The sequence below is a fragment of the Dasypus novemcinctus genome, chromosome X (assembly GCF_030445035.2).
Source record: "Dasypus novemcinctus isolate mDasNov1 chromosome X, mDasNov1.1.hap2, whole genome shotgun sequence".
In the NCBI taxonomy this organism is placed as follows: domain Eukaryota; kingdom Metazoa; phylum Chordata; class Mammalia; order Cingulata; family Dasypodidae; genus Dasypus; species Dasypus novemcinctus.
Window position 1 is genome coordinate 58,908,930 of NC_080704.1, and position 17,711 is coordinate 58,926,640.

Sequence of the window (17,711 nt, forward strand, 5' to 3'; positions counted from 1 at the left end):
GAATTATCATTTGACTGTATAAGCAAGATCTCAGAACTTTCAACTCAGTTCCTTTGGTCAATAAGTATATACTTGTGCCATTACCATGCCATTCTGACCACTATGGCTTAGAAGCATGCTTTTAAGTCAGGTAGGATGATTCCTCCAATTTTGGTTTTCTTTTTCGATATGTTTTTGGTTATTCAGACCGCCTTGCACTTGCACGTAAATTTCATAATTAGCTTTTCTAATTAAGTAAAGAATGCTGTTTTGATTTTTATTGGGATTGTGTTAAATCTGTAAACCAATTTGGGTAAGACAAACATCGTAATGATGTTTATTTTTCCAATCCATGAACATGGAATATTCTTATATTTATTTAGGTCTTCTTTGATTTGCTTTAACAAGGATGCATAGTTTCCCTTCACATTTTTAGTTAAATTTATTCCTAGATATTTGATTCTTTTAGTTGCTGTTGTAAATGTTTTTTTTTTCTTTATTTTCTCCTCAGATTTCTCTTTATTGGTGTACTGAAATGCTACTGATTTTTCGTGTTGATATTAAATCCCGCCACTTTACTGAACTTGTTCATCAACTCAAGGAGCTTTGTTGTAGTTTTTCAGGGCTTTCTACATATAGGATCATATCATCTGCAAATAACGAAATTTTGCTTCTTCCTTTCCAATTTGGATGCCTTTTATTTCTTTTTCTTGCCTGAGTGCTAGAGCAAGAACTTCTAACACAGCGTTAAGTAAGAGTGGTGACAGTATGTATCCTCGTCTTGATACGGATTTCAGAGGGAAAGCTTTCTGCATTTTCCCAATGAATATAACGTTCACTGTGCATTTTTAATAAATACCCTATCATGTTGAGGAACTCTGCTTCTATTCCTATCTCTTGAAGTGTTTTTATCAAGAAAGGGCATCATATTTTGTCAAATGCTTTCTCTGCCTCAATAGAGATGATCATGTGAATTTTTTTCTTTCAGTCTGTTAATATGGTATATTTAATTGATTGATTCTCTTATGCCGGAACCATTCCTGCATACCAGGTGTGTACTTCATTTGATGTGTTGTTGAATATGAATAGCAGGTATTTTGTTAAGGATTTTTGCATCCAGGTTCATTAGAGAGATTGGTCTTTAGTTTTCTTTTCATGTGTCATATTCATGTGGCTTTGGTATTAGAGTGATGTTGGCATTATTGAATGAGTTAGACCATGTTCCCTCCACTTTTAGTTTTTGGAAGCATTTAAGCAGTATCACTGTTTGCTCTTTCCAGTATGATTGGTAGAATTCACCTGTGAAGCCATATGGTCCTGGGATTTTCATAGTTGGGAGGTTTTTGTTGACAAATTCTGTCTCATTACTTGTGATTTGTCTGTTGAGTTTATCAATTTCTTCTTTTGTCAATGTAGGCTGCTTGTGTGTTTCAAGGAATTTGTCCATTTTCTCTAAATTATCCATCTTGTTGTCATACAATTTTTCAAAGTATCCTCTTATGATCCTTTTTATTTCTGTGAGATCAGCGGTGATATTTCCTCTATCATTTTTAATTTTATATATTTGATATTTTCTTTTATTCTTGTTATTTAAAGCATTTGTCAATTTTTTAAACAAATGAATTTTATTGATACATATTGATAAATCATAAAATTCATCCAAAGTGTAAAATTGGTGGTATTTGGTATCATCACATAATTGTGCATTCATCACTTCAATCATCATTAGAGCCTTTTTGTTACTTTAATAATAATAATAATAAAAAAACAGGCAAACAAGTACGCAAGAAATTTCTTCACCTCTCAAGGTCTCTGTTTTTACCCTGTTGTACATAGTTGTGCTTTCTGGCTATTCTTGCACAATTATTTGCTTATGAATTTATTAAGCAGTTTTATTGAGATATATTCATATGCTATACAATGTATCCAAAATGTATAAACAATGGCTTTAGTATAATCACAATGTCATGCATTAATCATCATAAAAAATTTTAGAACATTTTCATTACTCATAAAAGAAAAATTCCACACCACTTAGCATTTCTTCCCTTGCACTACATAACCACTAATATAGTTTGATTCTTTATAAATTGAATTATATTTACATTTTATATAAATGGAATCATGCAATATGTAGCACTTTGTGTCTAGTTTCTTTCACTTAGCATATTATTTTGTGTGATTTAATGTTTTGTGGTATTAATATACACTTGTTCAGCTTAAAAGAAAAATGTTCATATATATACAATTTTACCCATATTCATATTTCACATGTGGTTTACTATGCTATACAATTCCATGTTACATGGAAAACTGAGAGTTAACTTCTATAAAATTGATAAAAAGGGTGTGTGTTAATATTTGGAGAGAAATATAAAAGATGAAAGCCTAACATAACATTTGTACCTAGCAGCACTATTATGTAGGTATGAAATTGTGTTAAAGGAAATGTCTACGGCCATGGAGGTTACCAAAAGTAATGTTTCTCAATTTTATTAATGTACTCAAAGAACCAGCTGTTGGTTTTGTTCATTTGTTTCTAGTGTTTTTTAATTCACAATTTCATTTATTTGTGTTCTAATTTTTGTTATTTACTTCTTTCTGCTTTTTTGGAATTACTTTCTTGTTTTTTTCTAGTTCCTCCAGGTGTGCAGTTAGGTCTTTGATTTTAGGTCTTTTGTCTTCTTCAATATATGGCTATAAATTTCCCTCTCAGCACTGTTTTTGCTCCATCCCATAACTTTTGATACATTGTGTTGTAATTTTTATTCAATTCAAGATAGTTGCTGATTTCTATTGAAATGTCCTCTTTGATCCACTGATTATCTGAGAGTGTGTTGTTTAACTTTCATATCATTGTGCCTATTCTGGTTCTCTGCACCATATTAATTTCCAGCTTCATTCTGTTGTGGTCAGAAAAATTACTTTGTATAATTTCAGTATTTCTGAATTCATTGAGTGTTGTTCTGTGACCTTTCAAGTGTTCCATCTTGTCCCATGGGATCTAAGCCCCTCCAAATGGAAGCAGAGTTGGCTTCATTATCTGAAAAACCTCAAGATTGAGGAAAGAACACACATAAGGGGAGAATGAAACCATGGACCAGTGTGTACTTATTATTATTCTAGTAATGGAAGAACTTGTAACATTGATATAAAGATAGTGGTCACCAGGGGTTCTGAGGGGAGGGTGAAGAAAGAAGAGATGCAACATGGGGCATTTTAGGACATTAGAATTGTTCTGCATGGCATTGCGATGATGTATACAGGCCATCATTTGTCAAAACCTAAAAAATTGTGTGGTGCAAAGTGCAAATATATTGTAAATTCTAGGCCAACTTTATTTATTTTTATTTTTTTTCAAATTCTACTCAATTTATTCATTTTTTAAAAAAATATTACATTCAAAAATATGAGATCCCCATTCACCCCCACCACCCCCACCCCACCACTCCCCCCACAGTCACACACTGACACATCCATGGCATCTGGTGCGTACATCTCTGGCCATCGCTACACCCCATGGCCTATGGTCCACACCATAGCCCACACTCTCCCACGTTCCATCCAGTGGGCCATGGGTGGATATAGAATGTCCAGCAATTGTCCCTGCAGCACCACTCAGGACAACACCAAGTCCCAAAAATGCCTCCACATCTCATCTCTTCCTCCCATTCCCCACACCCAGCAGCCACCATGGCCACTTTTTCCACACCAATGCCACATTTTCTCGATTATTAACCACAATAGTTCATGAATAGAATATCATTAAGTCCACTCTAATCCTTACTGTATTCCTCCTTCCTGTGGGCCTTGGCTTGGTTGTGTCCATTCCACATCTACGTCAAGAGGGGGCTTAGATTCCACATGGATACTGGATGCAATCCTCCTGCTTTCAGTTGTAGGCACTCGAGGCTCCATGGTGTGGTGGTTGACATTCTTCAACTCCATGGTAGCTGAGTGGGGTAAATCCAATAAATCAGAGTGTAGGAGCTGAAGTCTGTTGAGGCTCAGGGCCTGGCTATCAGTCCAGAGATTCAAATCCCCTAGATATATCTTAAGCCCCAGCACCAACTACAATTCCAGGAAAGTAGCATGAAAGGCTTGTGAAAAGGGATCATATTGGAGTCCAGCTCCATCATGCAGAAACACAGCTCCAAAGAAGGGCCAACTGACATGGCAGTGAACTCCATCTGCCATGACCATAGAACCTGTGGGTCTCTTTAGCCCTCAAAAGAACCAATACCTGGGGTTTTATCTACTTTATCTGTCTCTGGGACTCTGCTCAGGTGTGCATAAGGGCAATCCTTCTGACAACCTTCAGACTCTTTTTTAGAGACTCATAGCCATATAAACTCATTTGTCCTTTCCATTTCCCCCTTAATTTAGGTCAAACAGCATTTTTAACTCCTGTTATTATATATAGACAGGGATATTCTGCTGGTCCACGTTTAACCTTTAAATCAAGGTCATTTTCTAGTTACATCACCAGCTGGTATTTGGTAGTGATCCCTCGGTGCCAGGGAGACTCATCCCCGGGTGTCATGTCCCACGCTGGGGGGAAGGCAGTGCATTTACATGCTGAGTTTGGCTTTGAGACTGGCCACATTTGAGTAACACAGAGGCTGTCAGGAGGGAACCCCTAGGCACAGTGCTGCTCTAGGCCTTGTTCTTATTTCAGGTGTATAGGCTCACAAGCATAGTCATTAGTATCAGGGGGGTCACTGTTGGACCCTCATTCCTTCCTGGTCCTTGCTGTTACACCCTGGGGACTGCCGCTGCTCCCCTAGGGACCACGACAGTGCCCCCTCCCCCAGCCAGGAACCCAATACCACCCCAGCTGTTTTTAATTGTTTCCACTATGAGTATATCCAAACATTTCCATGCACCCTGGACACATACCCTATATAACTCCCTGTCAACCATATCTCCTCTGTCAATAACATCCCATACCAGTATTCCTCCACTGCCATTATTGAACCACTCTGTGATCCAAAACTTCCTGAACAGTGAAACCCAGTATAATGTCAGGTTCCCTTAATAGTAAAATGGAATATAGCGATGAGTTTAAAGGTTAGGTATAGAATACATATTAGTTTGGAGAAATTCTACATCCTATCTTTTTCTTTTCTTTTTTCTAATTATTAAGCTTATCTTCACAAGAGTTTTAGATCACAGTAATTCATATATACACTATACAGTACTCCCACATATTCAATATAAAACCTTTTCCCTTCCACAGCAATAATCTTTTAACATATTCATATCATATTTACTGAAACTGATGTACAGATATTGAGACAATAGCTTTCAAACAAGGTAACATTTGTGTTTACATTGCGGTTTATACTTTAGGCTATACAATTTTCTAAATTTTTAGTTATCCTATGTTTTACATTATGATTTACATTATTAGTCTATCAGCCCCTTTTTTTGTGTGTGTGTAATATTACATGGTTTATATCCATCCTTGCGTATTCTTCTGAAACATGTCTATTGCCCTCACAGTTATGTTGATTCCATCTATTCAATATCTATTTCTTCCTCCCCTTAGGGCTCACAGTGACAGTCAATCTTCATTTCTTGAAGAGCCATGTTCAGAGTTACTTGCAACAGTGTTGAGGGCTTAACATGCTCAACTGCCCTAATGCCCTGGGAGCCACCATTTCTCTTGAGAGATACAGTTCCCTCTATTTGATGGCATCAGTCCTCCCCAGGATGTGGGTATACCTTCTCTCTCATTATATGGGATCTACGGAATGATATAACCCACTCTGGCAAAATGAGCATTCATATATTCCCTAGGAGTCTGTCCTACATCAGATTCTCCCCTTTAAGTATCTTAAACAGGTAACTTTCCTCTGAATTGTCATTTTTGTTGGAAATATAGTTCTTCAAAGTATCCTCTTATGGTAGTCTTTATTTCTGTGGGGTCAGTGGTGATCTCTCCTTTCTCCTTTCTTATTTTGTGTATTTGCATCTTCTCGCTTTTTTTCTTTGTTAGTCTCACTAAGGGTTTGTCAATTTTATTGATCTTCTCAAAAAACCAGCTCTTGGTCTTGTTTATCTTTTCAAGTGTTTTCTTATTTTCTATTTCATTTAGTTCTGCGTTTATCTTTGTTATTTCTTTCTTTCTTCTTCCTGTGGGATTTCTTTGTTGTTTTTTCACTAATTCCTCCAAATGTGCAGTTAATTCTTCAATTTTTGCTCTTTCTTCTTTTTTGATGTATGAATTTATGGCTATAAATTTCCCTCTCAGTATTGCTTTTGCTGCATCCCATAACTTTTGGTATGTTCTGTTATCATTAACATTTGTTTCAAGGTAGTTATTGATTTCTTTTGAGATTTCCTCTTTTACCCACTGTTTTTCTAAGAGTGTGCTGTTTAATTTCCATATCTTGCTGTGAAATCTGTGTCTGTGCCCCTGGCAGATTTCCAGCTTACTCCACTGTGATCAGAGATGTTATTTTCTTTGATTTCAATCTTTCTGAATTTATTGAGCCTTTCTTTATAGCCTAGCATATGGTCTATCTTGGAGAATGATCCATGTGTACTTGAGAAAAATGTATATCCTACTGTACTCAGGTGTAATGATCTGTATAGGTCTATTAGATCCAGCTCCTGTAATATACTGTACAAATATTTTGTTTCTTTAGTGATTCTCTTTTGAGATGTTCTGTCCAAAGTTGATAGTGGTGTATTAAAATCTCCCACTCTAATTGTAGATGCATCTATTCTTTCCTTAGTTTTTCCAGTGTTTGCCTCACGTATTTGGAGGTGCCCTTGTTAGGAGCATAAATACTTATGATTGTTCATTCTTCTTGACAAATTGTCCCTTTCACTGATATGTATTATTCTTCTTTATGTCTCACAATTGTTTCACATTTAAAGTATATTTTGTCTGATATTACTATAACTACTCCTGCCTTTTTTTGTCATTTTTGCTTGTAAGATTGTTTTCCAGCCATTCATTTACAACCTCCATGAAGACTTGTGTCTAAGATGTATTTCTTGTAGACAGCATATAGATGGGTCATATTTCCTTATCCAGTGTCCCAGTCTGAATCTTTTTATAGGTGAGTTTAATCTGTTGACATTCAGTGTTATTACTTTCAAGGAATTGTTTATGTTAGACATATTTTGATTGGATTTGTGTTTGTCATATTTTGTTTGTTTGTTTTCCTTCTCTTTTTGTCTTTTTTGCTGCTCTTTCACTCTCCTCCAACTCTGCCTCTCCTGTTTTTTTCCTTTCTTCCTGAAGAACTCCCTTTAGTATTTCTTGAAGGGGAGTTTTCTTGTTGGCATACTCTTTCAATTTCTGTCTATCTGTGAATATGTTGAACTCTCCATCATCCTTGAATGTTAGTTTAGCTGGGTAGAGTATTCTTGGTTGGAAATTTTTTTCTTTTAGTACCTTGACTATGTCATATCACTGCCTTGTTGCCTCCATGGTTTCAGATGCGAAATCAGCACTTAATCTTATGGAGCCTCCCTTGTATGTGATGGTTTTCTTTTCTCTTGCTGCTTTTAGAATTTTCTCTTTGTCTTGAGCATTGGATAATTTGACATGTATATGACTTGGGGTGGGCCTGTTGGGATTTATGATGTTTGGGATGCATTGTGCTTCCTGGATATGTACATCTGTCTCTCTCAGGAAATTTGGGAAGTTTTCAGCCATGATTTCCTGCAACACCCCTTCTGACCCCTTTCCCTTCTCTTCTCCTTCTGGGATGCCTATAATACATATGTTCGTGCATTTTGCATTGTCATTCAGGTCCCTAAGTCCTAGCTTGATTTTTTCTGTCTCTTTATTGATCAATTCTACTATCTCTTTCATTTCCGATGTACTGTCTTCCACATTGCTAATTCTCTCCTCCACCTCTTCTAATCTGCTGCTATTGGCTGCGAGTGTATTTTTGATTTCTTGGACTGTGCTGTTCATTCCCATCATATGTGTTATCTATTTGTGTATGTCTGCAATTTCCTCTCCAAGTGTTTTCTTCATATTGTTAAACTCTTCCTTTACTTCATTTTGTCTCTAATATATGTTCTGAGATCTTTACTTACTTGTGGGAAGTTCTTTTCCCCTTCCTGATTTTTAGTTTGTTCATTGAATTCAGCCATGTTTTCCTGATTATTGGTTTGGTTTGTAGATTTTTGTTTCTGTCTGATCATCATGTTATCTTGACGGGTTTAATCAGTTCCTTAGCTTCTTTGGCTAGTCTTGGGGATTTTTTAGCTGTTGTTCTTGTGTAAGTGTTATATCTTCTCCTTGTGACTTTGTTCTTCTTATTCTTATTTCTTGTTGCTGGGCGCGTTCACTTTAAAGGAAAATATTAGGGCCAGGGAAAGTCAATTGTGTAAAAATGAAAATGTGTAAAGTAATATAGGTAATAAATATTAACAGAGCAACAATATGAGATCTGGGAGGATGGATATTAGATTCATGTAAGTTGTGTAGAGCTATAGCAGTAAGTAGAGTACCTATAATGAGATAGTAAACTGAATATGGGGAGGAATATAGTATGAACTAAAAAGCCAGTGTTTTCATGAGAGAGGGAAAGAGAAAAGAAAGACAATAGTATCAAGAGTGGATAAAAGACAGAAAACAAAACAAAGGTATTAGAAATTAAAAGTTAGACACTTTGGGGACCAAAGAAACGGAGGTGGAATATAGGAGAGACAGTAGATGATGGAGGATAGCAAGATGAGCGGGAAACGGGATAGTGTAGGTGGCCAAATCAATTAACACAGAAATGAGGAAATGGAGGATTAGGAACCCCAGCAAATGTGAGGTGTTCCCTGTAGCACCTATTGTATAATTAGATAAAATAAAGTAAGAAGAAAAAGAGATAAAAGAGAAGAAGATAAAAAAAGTAAAAGAAAAAAAGAAAAAGAGAGGGGGTGGGCCAAGAAAGTGAGGGAAACAAGCAAGAAAAAGAAAAGAAGAAAGAAAAAAACCCCTCAATAAGCAACAAAAGACCTTGGGGGATACAAAGGGAGAAAATCCTAGGAGATTATGCAATATTAGCAACCAAGACAATAAAAAAAAGAGAGAGAGAGAAAAAGGAAAGAAAAGAAAAGAAAAAAAACCACAAACACTGATGGCTAGGACAATCAAGGACCTCAGATGGCCCTCGGTGCATGGTGGATTCAGGGATGGGAAGTCTGTGATATTGGACACTCAAGAGGTGTGAGTCTCTGGGATGTCGGCCACCAGGGTTTAGGGGACACAGACCTGAGAACCACGAATCCAGTTAACAGGGAGCCTGGGAGCAACACAATGCAACACAGGCTTCAGGGATCCCCACAGCTGGGTGCCAGCCCTATGGGGTGGGGGGGTCACATCCACAAATTCTGACCTCTGTGTCAGAAACCCAAAATTCCCCCTCTCACAAGTGTCTCTTCTTTCGCTGTCTCACCAAGTCAACTTCAGGACACCTCCCACCCTGCAAGCCCCCGAAACAGCCTGCTGGTGATGCCTTTGTATTGCAAAGAATTTGAGGACCACCGCAGATCGGGAGCCAGCCCTAGGGGGCGGGGCTCTGCCCGGAAGCTATGATCTCTGTGTCAGAAACCCAAAATTCCACGTCTTGCAAAACTCTCCTCTGTCTCTGTCTCACCAAATAGGTTTCCAGACACCTCCTGCCCTGCAAGCCCCCGTGTAGCCTGATCAGGGCTTAGGAATTCCCCAGTGCAGCAGAGCCCCCAGGAATCACTGCTGCCATGCCGCCCGCCCAGGGGGAAGCATCCCGCCGCGCACCCCTGATGTCTGTGAAAGAGACAATAAATTCTACCTTTTACATGAATCTTCTCTGTCACCTTCCCACCAAATAGATGTCCAAGCACCTCCTGCCCTGCAAAATCCTGAAACAATGTGGTCCAGAAGAATTTCCAATGCTCTCCAGCTGCTTCTTTGCAGGAGAGACTATAAGGTGCACTCACTCAGACACCATCTTGCCCCACCTCTCCCACTTCCATGGTTTTAGATGAGAAATGAGCACTTAGTATTATCAACCTTCCCTTGGTTGTGATGGTTCTATGTTCTCTTGCTGCCCTCAGTATTTTCTCTTTGTCTTGAGCATTGGGTAATTTGACATGTATATGTCTTAGAGTAGACCTGTTGGGACTTATACTGTATGGGGTGCACTGCACTTCCAGGATATGCACATCCATCTCCCTCAATGGGTTTGGGAGGTTTTCAACCATTATTTCCTCCAGCACCCTTTCTGCCTCCTTTCGTTTCTCTTCTCCTTCTGGAATGCCTATAACGCATTTTGCGTGTTTTTTGTTGTCATTTAAATCCCTTCATGCCATCTTGATTTTTTCTATCTTTTTATCTCTCAATTCTACTATCTGTTTTCTTTTAGAGGTAATGTCTTCCACATCACTAATTCTTTCCTCTACCTCTTCAGATATGCTCTTATTTGTTGAGAGTGTATTTTTGTATTTCGTCGATTGTGCCATTCATCACCATCATATTTGTTATCTTTTTCTGTATCTTTACAATTTCTTCAGTATGCTCTCCAAGTTTTTACATAATATCCTTTAATTTCTTTTTCACTTCATTATGTTGTTCCATGATATATGTTTAGACAGCTTTGATTAGTTGTTCAATGTTCTGTTTCTCTTCCTAATTTTTAGTTTGCCCAGTGGACTGGGCCATGTCTTCCTGAGAATTGCATGGTTTGTAATTTTTAGTTGCTGTCAGGCCTCCATTTAACTTGATGGGTTTGTTGAGTTGATAAGCTTCTCCATCTATTCTCAGGTTTTATTTAGTTGCTGTTTGTGTGTGTGTGTTAAGTTTTCTCTTTCACACTTTTTCTTCTTCTTCTATTTCCTTTCTGTTATCTAAGTTCCCTTGAAGGAAAATGACTAGGGTCAAGGAAAGCAAAAGAGGTATGAAAAGTATAATAGTAATATTGATAGTAAAAGTTAGCAGAAGAACCATATAAGACCTAGGAAAATGATGATTAAACTCATGTAAGCAGTGTAGAGTTATAGGAATAAAAAAGTGGAGTGCCTACAATGAAATGGGAAACTGAATATTGAGAAGAATATAGTGTGAATTAAAAGGCCAGTAAAATGAGGATAGAGGCAAAGAGAAAAGAAATGACAATAACAGAAACAGTTAAGAAAAGATCGAAAACAGAACAGAAGTGTTAGAAATAAAAAGTCATAAAAATTGGGACAAAGCAAAGAGAGGTGGAATGTAAGAACAAAAACAGAATTTGGAAGATGGAAAGATATAGGAAGGAAAAGTGATAGCATTGGTATTCAAAATCAGTACACACAGAAAAGAGGAAATCGAAGAAGAGGAAACTCAGCAAAAAAAAATGACAGCATCTAATTAAAAAGAGGGGGAGTGGAGGATAAAGACAAAGGAAAGATAAGAAAAAAGAAAAACAAAAACAGACAAACCCACAAGCAAGGAGTCAACCAAACTCCAAGAAGCAACAGACTTCCCTCTTCAGTCCCTATGGTGCTCGTCAGGCTGCTGGTGTTTATCAATCAATTACCCTGCAACTTTCTCGCTGCAGATTTTGAAGTGGGCTTTAGTTAGTAAACTAAGTTAAATTATATGACAAAAGAAAACTTTTTTTAAGGAAAAATAAGAGACCCAAGAGTCACTAATACAGAGATAATGTCTATGTTCTTCCTGTCCTAAAGTATCATCTAGATGTTTAATATTGCAGTGGGTCACTACTCTAAGAAGAGCTGGAAATCAAACTAGAGACCTTGTATATTCAAGGCTAAAACTCTTCCACTAAGCTAAACTTTCTTGTTGGGTTGATTAATGCTTCAGAAAATGTCCCTTTCCCTAGGGCAGGATTGACTTTTTGCGATTGGATAAACTGCTAATTAGGAATCTGTCCTCCCCCTCCCTTATTTTTTCTAACTGCTTTCTCTCTTGGGGCAGCAGGAAGCAATAGACTGTGTGAAAATTTCCTTTTGAAATTCAAATGGGACCTTGGTTACTTAGCTCGCCACAGAAAGAAATGACTCTCAGTCACTTTGAGAGAAAGCACCCACATCTTGCCAAGAACCCTAAATATGCTCTTGGAAGCTTATTAAACACTTCCTATTGTCCTCCTCCCATAGGTGAGTTGCACAGCACTAGTTAATTGCCTTACTCCACCTTTTCCCAAACCAATTTACCCTATCCCATGGAGGTTAGGTAAATCAGGTTGCCTCAGCAAATTCACCTCTCCCCTCTTCCTGGTTTCTCCTCAAGCAGTTGGTATGATCCTCAAAGCTCGAAAAAAGAGGCGTCCAGACAATTGAACCTGCGCTTGGGGGACACCCCTCCACTCTTCATCAGAACTCTCCCACTCTTGGAGTTAGTTTTTCCAGCTGGGTGACCAGCAAGTGTAGGGGATTCCTGCAGCTTCCTGCCCTGAAGGAGAGGCTTAGTCATCCCACAGCTCCCACCTGAAGCACTAGAAACACATGGTTTTACCTTGAGCCATCTCTCTTTCTGTCACGCTGTCTCCAGATCGATGCTCTACAGCCTTCTCCTTTGTGCCTTCCCCAAACAGCTCACTCAGGCAGGATTTTGCCCCCACTTAGCCATTTTTTTAGGAGAGATGATGTGGGTGCACTTAATCCGATGCCTTCTTGCCCCTCCCCTTGTAAATCTTGTTTACCCTTTAAACTATCAATGTCAAGGGATCCACATCCTCCACCTCTGGCAGAAATGTTGAGTGGCCTCGTACTTGAAAGCTTGTGCTACAAACAGATCAAGGCAGTAAAATACTCCTGCATATAGACTGTCTTAGTCAGCCAAAGGGATGCTGATGCAAAATACCAGAAATCGGTTGGTTTTTATAAAGGGTATTCATTTGGGTAGGAGCTTAGAGTCACAAGGCCCTAAAGAGTCCAACTCAAGGTAAAATCTCACCCAGAATCTGTTGCCATGTGCTGACGCAAGATGGCAGGCAATGTCTGTAATGGTTTGGTCTTCCTCCTCCTCCTAAGATTCCATGGTCCTAGTTTCAATTCTAATCTCAGCCCCAGGCTGGGGCAAGTCTTGTCTCTCTCCCAGGGCTCATTTCTCTCTGGGAACAGCTGCTCTGCTCTCTCCATAAGGCCAGCTGTAAACTGTCAGGCTGATGGATTATCTCTCTTCCTGGTGCCTCTTCCAAGTCTATTGGAGCCTTCTCCCTTTACCCCATATCTGCTTCTCTGTGTTCTTACTTCCAGGGCTCCAGGATCAAAATTCTAACTTTATCTTCTGCCATGTCATTTTCTCTGTGAGTCTCTGACCACCAATGGGGTGTGGACTCAAAGTCATCCTGCTTTAAAGGCCCAATCAAAGCCTTAATCTTTATTTAATCAAGTAAAAGTGAGACCTCTAAATCCAATTCAATCTAATCTAACATGCCCAGAGGAACAGACCAGTTCATAAACATAATCCAATATCTGTTTTTGGAATCCATAAACAATAACAAACTGCCACATGAACCATCAATAACTTTAGCCTTTACCAGACGGAAGTGGGTGACGTCATTAAAAGTTCAACCTTTTCACCAGGAGCCAATAATAAACTGAAATGGTGTTTGCAAGTAAACCCAAAAGTGCTTGATGAAGAAAGAAAAGATTATCTGTCATTTCACCTGTTACTGGTCAGCTGTCCAAATGGTGAAGTTTGGGCAAAATTTAAATTCCCTATCCTGAATGCCAAGGAAGAAGAAACCAAAGCAATGGAGTGTCAACAGGCATACAGGTTTGTGCAAGGCAAGAACTGGGGACTCAAAACATTCATCTGTAGAGATTTTCTCTTGGAAGAGGCCAGAGGCTTCTCCCTGATGGCAAGCTTACTCTGTTCTGTAAGGTGAGTGTGGGCAAGACTCTGTCAACATTTCTCACCAGAATACTATGAATAAGGTGAAAGTCCCTGAATGCCGGTTGGCAGATGCCTTAGGAGGACTGTGGGAGAATTCCCTGTTCACAGACATCTATTCGTATGTTGCTGGCTGGGAATTCCAGGCTCACAAAGCTATCTTAGCAGTTCCTTCTCCAGATTTAGTGCCTTGTTTGAACTTGAAATGGAGAAGAGCAAAAAAATTGGGTTGAAATCAATGATGTGGAGCCTGAAGTTTTTAAGGATATGATGTGGCTTCATTTGCACAAGTTGACAAAATGGCTGATGACTTGCTGGCAGCTGCTGAAAAGTATGCCTTGGAGTATTTAAGGTTCATGTGTGAGGATGCCCTGTGAATATCTTCTCCATGGAGAATGCTGCAGAAACTCTCATTCTGGCTAACCTCTACAGTGCAGATCAGTTGAAAACTCAGGCAGTGGATTTCATCAGTTATCATGCTTTGCATGTCTTGGAGAACTCTGGTGGAAACCAATGGGGGTATCACATCCCCACTTGGTGGCGAAGGCATAACACTCTCTGGCTTCAACACAGTGCCCTCGTTTGAGCCCCCCATGCAAATGCCTGAAGCAGTCCTAAGATCCTGCCTGTTGTAAGACTGTTTATTTTCCAGAAGCATCAGTCACTGCTGCTGCCATTGACCACTATGTAGACAGCACAATCTGTGGAGCTTTTACTCTTGTGGGGAGAAAAGAGTCCATCATGACACCAGACTTTTTAAACAGCACTAAGTAACTTGGGGAAATAGGATGAGGAAAGGGCCCAGGACTTGGGGATATTCAACATAATGAAAACCCTGTTGCTGGTTCACAGTGTAGCATTGGGCCTGATTTTGGTACTGTGGGGATTCAGGCTGGGTACTGCACCTGAGATATCACAGTGGTTGTACTTCTGAGAACTCTGTCTGTATCTGACTGAGCAGAACTAATCGTCAGTTGCCTGGCACAAAAAGAAGAAAAAAAACGGGCAATTTTCAGTGAAGGGGAAAGCAAAGAAACAATAAAGAATATATTGCAGAATTTTAAAAAAATCAGTTGGTTGACAGTTACAGTAATATTTATGTTTAGAGCAACAAATTTTTGACTTTCCAACTATTGTAAAACTTGGATATTTATGAAAACTCCTCACCACCATACAACTACCAGAAGAGGTCTTTTGTTATTAGCACTTATGTTTGCAAGAACAGAACACATTCACTTACACTTTTTTGAGAAATGACGAGTGAGGATGTATGGGGGAAGGAGGTTATTTGATCTGGAAGTCCAATATTCTGATGTGGCAGCTTTGGCAAAAAGATATATTAGTTTTGAAAACCAGAAAAAATCATTCTTCCAGAATTCATATTGTCTTGACAAGAAATATGGTACTCTGTTTTTTGATATTGTTGGAAATATTTTTGGCATTGTTCTCTCTTTTTATTTTTCCTCCCCCATCCCCAAAACAAAACAAAACAAAAAAAGAGAACCAAAAGAACACAAAACAAAAGGGAATTTTACTGTTCATTAATGCTGTGTGAAAACAATTCCAGCCCAGATTGCGCATCTGTTTGTACCTGACTTGCTGCCTGTATAGAAGCCAGGCCTGTTCCTTCCAATTAACCCCTCTCTACAGGGGAAAACTTGCAAATGTTAAATTTTTTTTCTTTTTGAAAATATAAATAATTATTATTTTTTAAAAAAGTATGGGTCAAATTGCATCTATTGGGATTTTCTTTTAGCCTTCCCCTCCTACATGACTTAAAAAGGGGAAGAGGGTGACTAGATAAATACTGTGGAAAGACAGAATTACTTCTTACCTCCAAAATCCATGGTTTTGTGCACCACCCTGGAGGAAGAGTCCTCAGGCCCTTCTACAAATTGCCTATTAGCCGCACTGATTTGCTGGACTTGGAAAATCACATTAGAAGATTGTATTGTCTCTCAGATTAAGGTAAGACAAAAAGTCAACCAAAGATATTATTATGATTGCAAACAGAATGTGCCATTCATAAGGGCATGGGTTGCTCAACCAGACAAATAAACACTAGCAATGCTCATTCAAACTTTTGAGATAGAAGAAGTTCTGGTCCTACTGGAAAGCTTTTTTTCCCTAAAGTGAGATAGATATAATGGATTATTTTATTTTGGTGACATTAAATAGGAAAGTATATGAAAATTTGACGACAAGAGACTGTGGGAAGATGGCATCAGATGAAAGGCAGCACTCAATAATCTCACACACACAAAATAGAGAAAAAGCCAAAAGCAGTCTGAGGGACCAGCTTTGGGGGTCAGCAGAAAAGGACAATGCTACACAACTCCCAGGAGGGTGAGGGACAGAGAGACAAAGAAGCCAAAACAACAAACATAACTTACCAAGTCCTTGCAGCTGCCCAGAAGGTCTCCCATCCCACACCATCAAGAAATAGAGCAAGGATAAAATCCTTGCTCACTGCAGCTGACTGAGAGGGGAACAGATGTTTTCCTCGCTGTCAGCTTTTTCAAGGTAAAAGGGAGGGGGGAGTTGGGAGGCTTTTCTTCAGTGAATTTACCCAGCAGAGTAAGCTTTAAATCTCCACTCTGCAGAGTAAACACAGGAACACAGGAAAGCCTAGACTGAAACACCTCCTTGCAAAGGTGTGCAGAGGAGTGCCATCTGCTAAGCAGTCTGGAAATTGCATGGAAAAAAAATTGTTTTCAGTATATTCTGTATCCTAACACCTGGAAGAAATATGGACCCCATTAGTGAGTCCTTGCCCCAATTTTTATAACTTAAGCTAGGCAATTTTAAAGACTTAGAATAAATTGAAAGAAATATCAAAGAAGATCTGTAAAGAAAAACAATATGCAAAAGAGAGAAACTGACCATTAGAATAAATCACCAACATATTCCAATACATCAGCAAAAAGTTACAAGCCATACTAGAAAACAGGAAAAGATGACTATGGAGGTGGTGAAGAAATTGGTGTGATGTATTTAAGGTACTGAAAGAGAAAAACTGCCAGGCAAGATTCTGTATCTGCAAAATTGTCTTTCAGAAATAAGGGTCAATTCAAAGTCTTCACAGACAAACAAAAACTGATAGAATATGTTACCAAATGCCAAGAGATACTAAAGGAAGTACTGCAGTCTGAAAAGAAAAAAAAACAGCGGGAGAAATTTGGAGAAGAGTATAGAAATAAAGATTATTAGGAAGGATAAACTAAAAGTAAAGACAGACAGTAGAATGATATGACAACAGAGAGCTGAAGGACAAATGGATTAAGTATGTAATACCTTTAAAGTAATAACATTGAATGTTAATGGATTGAACTCCCCAATCAAAATTCACAGACTGATAGAATGGATAAAAAAATATGAGCTATTTATATGTTGTCTACAAGAGACCCACCTCAGATGGAAGGACACAACCAGGTTAAAAGTGAGAGGTTGGAAAAAGATAGCCCACACAAAAAGCAATGAAAATAGAGCTGGAGGAGTAATACTAACATCAGATGTCATAGATTTCAAATGAAAAACTGTTATACAGAATGAAGAAGCTCATTATAGATTAATAAAAGGGGCGATTCACCAAGAAATAAATATCTTGAATATTTATGCACCTAACCTGAGTGCCGCAAGATATATTAGGCATACACTGACAAAACTGAAGGAAGAAAGAGATGTCTCTAAAATAATAGTTGAAGACTTCAATACACCACTCTCAGTATTTGATAAAATGTCTGGACAAAGGAAAAATAAACAGAAAATTTGAATAATATGATAATGGAACTAGATCTAACAGACATCTATAGAGCATTGCATCCCAAAACAGCAGGATATACTTTCTTGTCAAGTGAGCATGGATCCTTCTCCAAATTAGACCATATGTTGG

At 38.5% G+C, this 17,711-nt stretch overlaps 1 pseudogene; it reads left to right on the forward strand.

Moving 5' to 3' along the window:
* Positions 1-12,637: 12,637 nt before the first annotated feature.
* Positions 12,638-14,437, forward strand: LOC101425246 (speckle-type POZ protein-like; annotated as a pseudogene).
* Positions 14,438-17,711: the final 3,274 nt, after the last annotated feature.